The sequence below is a fragment of the Myotis lucifugus genome, unplaced genomic scaffold, assembly GCF_000147115.1.
Source record: "Myotis lucifugus unplaced genomic scaffold, Myoluc2.0 scaffold_186, whole genome shotgun sequence".
Classification (NCBI taxonomy): Eukaryota; Metazoa; Chordata; class Mammalia; order Chiroptera; family Vespertilionidae; genus Myotis; species Myotis lucifugus.
The window spans coordinates 6,378-15,242 of NW_005871234.1; the positions used below are offsets into that span (position 1 = coordinate 6,378).

The 8,865-nt window shown below is 41.6% G+C and overlaps 1 protein-coding gene across 7 annotated transcripts in view; it reads left to right on the plus strand.

The window, feature by feature from the left end:
* Positions 1 to 8,612: 8,612 nt before the first annotated feature.
* Positions 8,613 to 8,865, plus strand: part of ZNF638 (zinc finger protein 638) — an 81,459-nt gene continuing 81,206 nt past the window's right edge. For 6 of the 7 annotated variants that reach the window (XM_023760644.1, XM_023760646.1, XM_014462657.2 and 3 more), the window contains exon 1: positions 8,635 to 8,730. The gene's annotated coding sequence lies outside the window, so the exon portion shown is untranslated. Of the gene's footprint in view, positions 8,731 to 8,865 lie in introns of all 7 variants that reach the window. The other variant, XM_006096754.3, reaches the window with a different exon arrangement.

Consider the following 8,865-nt stretch of genomic DNA (forward strand, 5'->3'; position numbering starts at 1 on the left):
GTATCCATCCTAGACAGAACGAATGAATCCTCCTCCCCCAAACCTGGCAGTCTTCCATTGTTCCCTATCTAAGTGAATGACAAGATCATCTGTTGCACTGATGAAGCCATAAAATTAGGAAGTACCACTGATACATTCTTCACCTCTCCCCATATCTACTGCATTACCAATTTTTCTCTCCTAACTATCTCAAGTCTTTCAATTTCTTAGTGTTTTCACTACCAATATTGTAGTCTATGCTATGGTCTGTGGGCAGATCATCTGGTTTCCTGCATCCAACAGAACCTCATCTTATAACAACACCAGTGTTTCTCAAAGTATCTGTGGTGAAGGACCAGTTCTTAAAAATTTCCAATTGGTCACAGACCAATGTCTTTGTGAAATACAATAAAAATAAGTTACTGGAAAAAAATGAAATTAAAAACAAAGTTATGCAAAACACAAGTGTTGCAGTCTTATTAGATTAACCACCTGCAACTGTTGCCAAATATATAAAAGTTTCTGAACACTCAATTTTTGTACTTAACTTGATGTGTACTGCTGTATCTCCAGTGCTTAGCATATAGAAGACACAGAATAAATATTTATGAAATGAAAGACATAACTTTGATAATTTTGGGATACTCAAGTTATTTCCAGTGATTGGCCACTTAAATATCACATGAACATATCTGTAGTTATGTTTTCATACCTTGTCTTCCACATTGCTAATTCAATCTTCTGCTTCATTCAACCTACTATTTATTCCTTTCGGTGTATTCTTCATTTCAGATATTGTATTATGAATTTATGACTGGTTCTTTATTATGGTTTTCTATGTTCCTTTTTATGCTGATGTAGTTCTAAGTTCTTTGAGCATTCTTATAACCATTTTTTTGAAGTTTATATCTGATCAGTTGCTTGCCTCCTTTTCATTCAGCTCTTTTTCTGGAGATTTCTTCTGTTCTTTCATTTGGGGAATATTTCTTTGTCTCCCCATTTTGGCTGTCTCTGTGTTTGTTTCTATGTATTCGGTAGATCTGCTATGACTCCCACTTTTGGTGGGGTAGCCTTATGTAGTGGGTGCCCTGTGGGACTCAGTGGTGCAGTCTCCTTGTTGATCTCAGCTGGGTGTTCCAGGAATGTCTCTTTCATGTGTTACGTGAGCACTTCTGTTGTAATTAAGCCTTTATTGCTATTGCCCCCTTCCTGCTTGGGTTCGACCTTCGACCTTCGGGTTAGTTGACTGTGAGGATTAACCCTGACCACAGGGCACAAGCTGTTGTGGAGGTGCTGACCACATGGAATGGAATTTGTCTCAGCAGGGTCTGGTTCCTGCTGATATTTTCCTTTGGAGATGCCACTTGTGAAGTTAACTGATGTCGTCTGAAGCTGGCCACTGGGTGTATTTGTGCTGGGGCCTCTAGGAGGACTCTGGTGAAGTCCAATGCCAGATGCCAACTGTGACTGGCGCTGGGCAGCCTGTTTGGAGCTAAACAGTGATCCACAGTTTGTGGCTGCCTCTTCTGGGCCTGGTGAATTTGGGAGAAATCAAGCTGCACACCACGGCCAGCTTTAACCAGCACTGAGCCTGGGGGCAGGTCAGCAAAACTCCCCAGGCACCCGGCGATCCCATCCGATCCCATCCACCTCTCCCTGCCGGCTGCCTGTTAGGCTTAGTCACTGAAAGTGCCTCTGGCTGTACTCAAGTTGCAGTAGATAGGTTCTCAGTGAGTCACCAAGCAAAGGCAAGCGGGATTCACCAGTCAGATACTTGGTTCAAACTCGGTGCCAGTGTTGGGTCTGCAGCCACTTAGCAAACGTCCCCGGGTGTATACCATGTCTAGCTGCCACCCGCTGGGTGCTTGCACACCTTTGTGGTGGGGCAGGGTTGAGCTGCTCAGTGCTTGTCTGGATGGTCAGAAAATAGAGTGGGTAAAAGAAGAGGGTGGGGAATTGTGGAATAGAGTGATGGTAAGAAGAGGATATGGAGTAAGATAGCTTTTTCTCTCTTAAGAATATTGACATTTTTAGATGGGAATGAGAATTTCTGTAAGTGGTCCAAGGAGAGTAGAAAACATAAAAGTTTGGAGTAACATGGAATAATAGACTCTTAGTTAAAGAACTTTTTTTTTTCTTAGGAATTCCATAAATATTTATGAGCATCTTTCAGTTTATAGAAGATTTCCAGACTCACATCTTATGGACAAGCTAATTAATCTCATCCCCTTCCTTCCCCCCTTTTTACTTGTTAGAAACTGAAATCCAGTGAGGTTAGTATCACAGGGTTTAAAAAATAACTCTTATGATTCCTAAATCCAGTGTTTTATGCAATGTTCTCTATTGCCTTCAGTGGTTTATAAAGCTTTGCATAATCTGGTTCCTTGATACTTCTCCATCCTTATCTTGTCCTTTCTATTTTTTAAAAACTTATTTTTATTGATTTCAGAGAGGAAGGGAGAGGGGAGGAGAGATAGAAACAACAATGATGAGAGAATCATCAATTGGCTGCCTCCTGCATGCCTCCTACTGGGGATCGAGCCTGCAATTTGGGCATGTGCCCTGACTGGGAATTGATCCATGACCTCCTCATTCATAGATCCTCCCTCAACCACTGACCCACTCCGGCCATGCCATCTTGTCCTTCTTTCACATCATTCCACTTCAGCTGAGCTGGCCTTGTTGTTCCCCAAACATACCCAACATGCTCCTGTTCCAGGGCCTTTGCATTTGATGTGTCCTCTGTTGGAAAGCTCTTCTTTTAGATATCTGTATGACTTTCCCCTTCTTCCTTTATATCTTCGCTCAGATGTCACCTCAGCAGAGATGACTTCCCTGACTATCCTGTCTACAGCATTACCCAGCCGCTGATTCATCTTTACCCTTATTTGCTTTATTTTCTTTATTTTGTTACCACATTGTATATTTATTTATTGTTTCTTTCTACTAAAATGTCAATTGTATGAAAGCATTCACTTGATTTTTGTTGATTGACTGCCGTATCTTCTAGTGCTTAAAATACACAGAATATGTATTCAATGTAATGTAAGTCAAATTATGTTACTTCCTTGCTTGAAACCTTTCCCATCTCAGAACCAAAGCTCTTAAAATTGCCTATGTTATGGACTGAATTGTGCCCTCCTCCGAATTCATATGTTGAAGTTTTTTTGTTTTTGTTTTTAAATATGTATCTTTATTGATTTCAGAGAGGAAGGGAGAGGGAGAGAGAGATAGAAACATCAATGATGAGAGAGAGTCATTGATTGGCTGCCTCCTGCACGTCCCCTAATGGGGATTAAACCCGCAACCCAGGCACGTGCCCTTGACTGGAATTGAACCCGGGACCCTTCAGTCCGCAGGCTGACGCTCTACCCACTGAGCCAAACCAGTTAGGGCCATATGTTGAAGTTTTAACCCCCAGCACAGCTTAGAATATATTTGGTATTTCCATTTAAATGAGGCCATGTGGGTGGGACCTAATCTGATGTGACCAGTGTCCTTATAAGAAGAGGGAGAGACAGCAGGGATACATATGCACATAGAAAAGCCACGTGAGGACACATTAAGAAGGCAGCCAATTGCAAGAAAAGGAGAGGGCCTCAGGAGAACCCAAACCTGTCCACACCTTGATCTTGGACTTTCAGTCCTTAGAGCTGTGAGACAATGCATTCCTGTTGTTTAAGGCACCCGGCCTCTGTTATGGCAGCCTGAGCAGACCAATACAGCCTGTAAGCATTCCTGGTTACTGTCATTTCATCTGTGTTCCCTCTGACTCATGCTGTTGCAGCCTCTGGCCTTCTTGCTGATCCTAAGTATGCCAAACGGGCTTTCACTGCAGAGCTGTCTTTCCATCGAGGCTGTACGTGCCATGAGGGCAGGAGTTAGTGTTGTCATCTGGTTTGCCACTGAGTTTTTTGGTGCCCAGAGGAGTTCCTGGCACAGAGTAGGCCCTGAGTAATATTTATTGGATCAGTTAATGAATAAACAAATGGAAGTGACCCATGGGTGGAGAAATAGATTAGCAAGACAGGCTAGAATGACTATAAATTCATTTCCCATGTGGGACTTAATAAATTTGTTATTGTTGATATTGCTTGTTTTTTATTTTTATTTTTTTAAAAATATATTTTATTGATTTTTTACAGAGAGGAAGGGAGAGGGATAGAGAGTTAGAAATATCGATGAGAGAGAAACATCGATCAGTTGCCTCCTGCACACCTCCCACTGGGGATGTGCCCGCAACCAAGGTACATGTCCTTGACCGGAATCGAACCTGGGACCTTTCAGTCCGCAGGCTGACGCTCTATCCACTGAGCCAAACTGGTTAGGGCATATTGCTTGTTTTTTAAAGGAAAGAGACACTTCAATGAAAGTGGAGAGAAGAGTGGTTTACTTAGTATCTGAAAACTGAACGATTAATGTAATACATTTGGAAGAAAAAAAGTTAGGTCCCTACTTTATATCACAAAAATGATAAATTTTAGATTAATTAAACATCTAAGTATAAAAAGAAAATTGTGAACTTGCAAACAAAAATTTTAAAAGCTTAGGATAATTTTTGTATAATTTCTTGGTGTGTATGCTTCTAGGTACGGCTTCTTAGCTAAAAAGAACACTCAGAAGTCATAAAGAAAAAGATTACTTTTAAATTTTATAGTAGCAGAAGACACTCAGACAGAATATTGAATATTAAAAGGTTTTTTTAAAGGAGGAAATGGCCCAGAGCATTGACCTATGAACCAGGATGTTATGGTTCGATTCCCAGTCAGGGCATATGCTCGGGTTGCGGGCTCAATCATCAGTGTGGGCGTGCAGGAGGTATCTCTCCCTCTCCCTTCCTCTCTGAAATCAATAAAAACATATTTTAAAAATAAATAAAGGAGAAAATGCACATGGTTAGTATTTTAAAAATAAATAAAGGAGAAAATGCACATGGTTAGTAGATCTGAAAGGATGCTCAACAGTTTCATCACGCACACACAATTTTATACCCATCAGGGTCATTCATTCATTCATCAAACACACACTTAAGTTTTGCCCAGCTGGTGTGTCTCAGTGGTGAGTGTCGGTCTATGAACTAGGAGGTCACGGTTTGATTCCTGGTTAGGGCACATGCCCAGATTGCAGGCTCCATCTCTAGTGTGTGTGTGTGGGGGGGGGGGGGGGAAGGGGGGCAGCCAGAAGGCAGCCAATCAATGATTCTGTCTCATCATTGATGTTTTTATCATTCTCTCCCTCTCTCTTCCTCTCTGAAATCCATAAAATATATATATATATTTTAAAAACACACACACTGAGTTTTTACTGTGTGCCAAGTATCATTCTAGGTATCGGAGATAAAGCAGTGAAGAAAACAGAGAAATACTCTGATATCAGAGAGCTCATGTTCTATTGGAGAGAAATAGATAAGAAACCATAAGAAATAAATTATGACATGTTAGAAGGTGATAAATGCCATAGAAATAAACAAAGCCTTGTTAGGGGGCAACATAGGAAATGAAAGGAATTTAAGAGGTTATTTTGCCCAACTCTAGAGACATGAAAATCTAGATGACGTGGATGCTTTTTTAGGAGAATAATATATATTACAAAAATGATTGTGGAGGAGAAAGAGAAATTGTAATCAAATTACATATCATAAAATATCTAGAGAAAGTTGTTCAAGAGCAGCCCTTAGAAAAAGCACCAGAGGAAATATTTCAGAGGTGAATTCTACCAAACCTTTAAAGAACCAGCCAAAAGAAAAAAACAAAGAACTAGTCAAGTCCAATGATATTTATTTCAGAGAAAGAAGAGATGTTGTGGAAAAATGGTCATTCTCCTATATGTTTAGTGGAATTTGTACAGTATAAACTCTTTGGAAATGATTCCAACGATATCTTTTAAAATTATATACATTATGTCTTTTATTTATTCATTTATTTATTTATTAATATATTTTTATTGATTTCAGAGAGGAAGGGAGAGGGAGAAAGAGATAGCAACATCAATAATGAGAATCATTGATTGGCTTCCTCCTGCATGCCCCTTACTGAGCATTGGGCCTGCAATCCAGGCATGTGCCCTTGACCAGAATTGAACCTGGTACCCTTCAGTCACCAGGCCAACCCTCTATCTTCTGAGCCAAACTGGCTAGGGCTACTTATATGTCCTTTAATCAAACAGTCTCACTATTAGGATTCTAGACTTTAGAAATAAAAATACCAGTTAGGCTGTGTGTATATAGCAATGTTTGCAGTATAAAAACTACTCAAAACTTCAGTGTTCAATAACAGGTTGAATAATTAATTGATGATGGAGTCATACTATGCATATTATGCCCCAATTTTATTTTATGTTTTATTTTTTTTTAAATACATCTGTATTGATTTCAGAGAGGAAGGGAGAGGGAGAGAGAGATAGAAACATCAATGATGAGAGAGAATCATTGATTGGCTGTGTCCTGCACACTCCCTAACTGGGAATCGGGATTGTGACCTCTTGGTTCATAGGTTGCTTGATGCTCAATCACTGAGCAACGCCAGCCGGGCTTATGCCACAATTTTAAAAGGAGAGGATATAGTTTATGTGGCGAGACACCAGTGATCAGAAAAGCAAATACAGCCTAGCATGTAAATTTTTGGAAAAAAGAATAAAGAATATTTCCCAATATTGATAGATAGCCTGTTTGTGTATATTTGTATGAATAGGAAGAAATGTATAAATGGAAACACATCAAACTTCAACATTGGTTATTTGGAGTTTTGGGAGAGCTTGCTGGTTTTTTCTTTGTTGTTTTTGGCTTATTACCTTAGGCAGGATTTTTAGTTTGAAAGGAAAATTCGATAAAATACATTTTATTTTTTAAATATATTTTATTGATTTTTTACAGCGAGGAAGGGAGAGGGATAGAGAGTTAGAAACATCGATGAGAGAGAAGCATCAATCAGCTGCCTCCTGCACACTCCCTACTGGGGATGTGCCCGCAACCAAGGTACATGCCCTTGACCAGAATCGAACCTGGGACCCTTCAGTCCAAATACTCTATCCACTGAGCCAAACCGGTTAGGGCTAAAATACATTTTATAAAAGACTTTTCAGCCTTTTCTAATGTGAACAAAAGAAATACGTCAGCTTGTGTGCTAGGTAAAACTGATGCACGAGACTCAGGGTAGGTGGTATTTTGTTTGCTATTCATACATAAGGCAGGGCTTGTGAGTTTTCCCAGATCTTTCCCAATGATTGATTTTATGTTGAAGTGGTAAGTAGAGTGAGCTTGAGAAATTACTCAAATTCTCTCAACCCAAGGTTTTCCGTCAGTAAAATGAAAATATCTACCACACATATTTTTATTGTGAAATGACATATGAAAGGACTTTGAGAGTGGTTAAGCTCTTAACTGAATAAGTTTTCATTGGATTCTGATTTCCTGACATTTTGAGTGGCTCTGATATGTGCTAGGGATGCAAAAACAAGCAAACCAAAGCAAAGTACAAGGGGAAAGGATAAAGGCAGGTAAAACCTTAACCATGTGAAGCATGGCATCAGGTGCCAGGTGAATATTATCTAATCTAATGTGTGTGTGATTTTAAAAAATATATATTTTTATTGATTTTTTTACAGAGAGGAAGGGAGAGGGATAGAGAGCTAGATACATCGATGGGAGAGAAACACTGATCAGCTGCCTCCTGCACACCTCCTACTGGGGATGTGCCCGCAACCAAGGTACATGCCCTTGACCGGAATCAAACCCGGGACCCTTTAGTCCGCAGGCCCACGCTCTATCCACTGAGCCAAACCGGATATAGGGCTCTAATGCAGCGGTTCTCAACCTGCGGGCCGCGACCCCTTTGGGGGTCGAACGACCCTTTCACAGGGGTCGCCTAAGACCATCGGAAAACACATATATAATTACATCTTGTTTTTGTGATTAGTCATTATGCTTTAATTATGTAACAATTAAATTTGTAACAATGAAATTGGGGGTCACCACAACATGAAGAACTGTATTAAAGGGTCGCGGCATTAGGAAGGTTGAGAACCACTGCTCTAATGTGTTGTTGAAGACAACGGTAATCAAGGAAAGACCACGGAAGAGGTGAGACAGTACAGGTTAGAGATGCCCGCGATTTGGGCAGGACTGCCACAGAACAGGCCTAGGTATGTATGTATGTATGTATGTATTTATTTAATTTAGAGAACATTTATTGGGTTTCTTTTTCTAGGAGTGCATTTTTTTAAATTTATTAAGTTATTACATATGTGTCCTTATCCCCATATTACCCTCCCTCCATTACCTTAAAACACCCCCCCCCCCCCGCTGCATGCCCTCACCCCCTGGTGTCTGTGTCCATTGCTTAGGCTTATATGCATGCATGTAAGTCCTTTGGTTGATCTCTCCCCCTGACCCTCACCCTCCCCTACCTTCCCTCTGAGGGTTGACGGTCGGTCTGATCTGTTTGATCGATGCTTCTCTGTCTCTGGATCTGAGGCCTAGGTATTGACACTGGCTGGTGCTTTAGTTTTACAAGATGCCTGAGCAGATGCCAGAGCGACCCCTTCTGGAAGCACGCTCCTTTTTCGTGCCTCCGGGCGAGCGCGGTGCGGGCTGTACGCAGGCGCCGGGAGCCGAGACGGCGTCGCCGAGGCCCTGTAGGCGCGCATGCGTGCAGCGCCGTGGAGGCGGCGGCTTCGTCGGCGTCGGGACTGGAGGCTCAGTGGTAAACGGTGTGGGGCGCAAATGGGATCCGGCTGGTAGTCGGTTCGGCATAGGTAGGACCGCTGCCTTGTGGGGACTCGGGGGTTGGAGGGCGGGAGCCCGTAGCGCGGGGGTCCTGAGCCTTTCCTCGCAGATCCTCTCTAAGAGCTATTGTATGTGTCGCAGCGGCTGCGCACAAAATGGCGGCG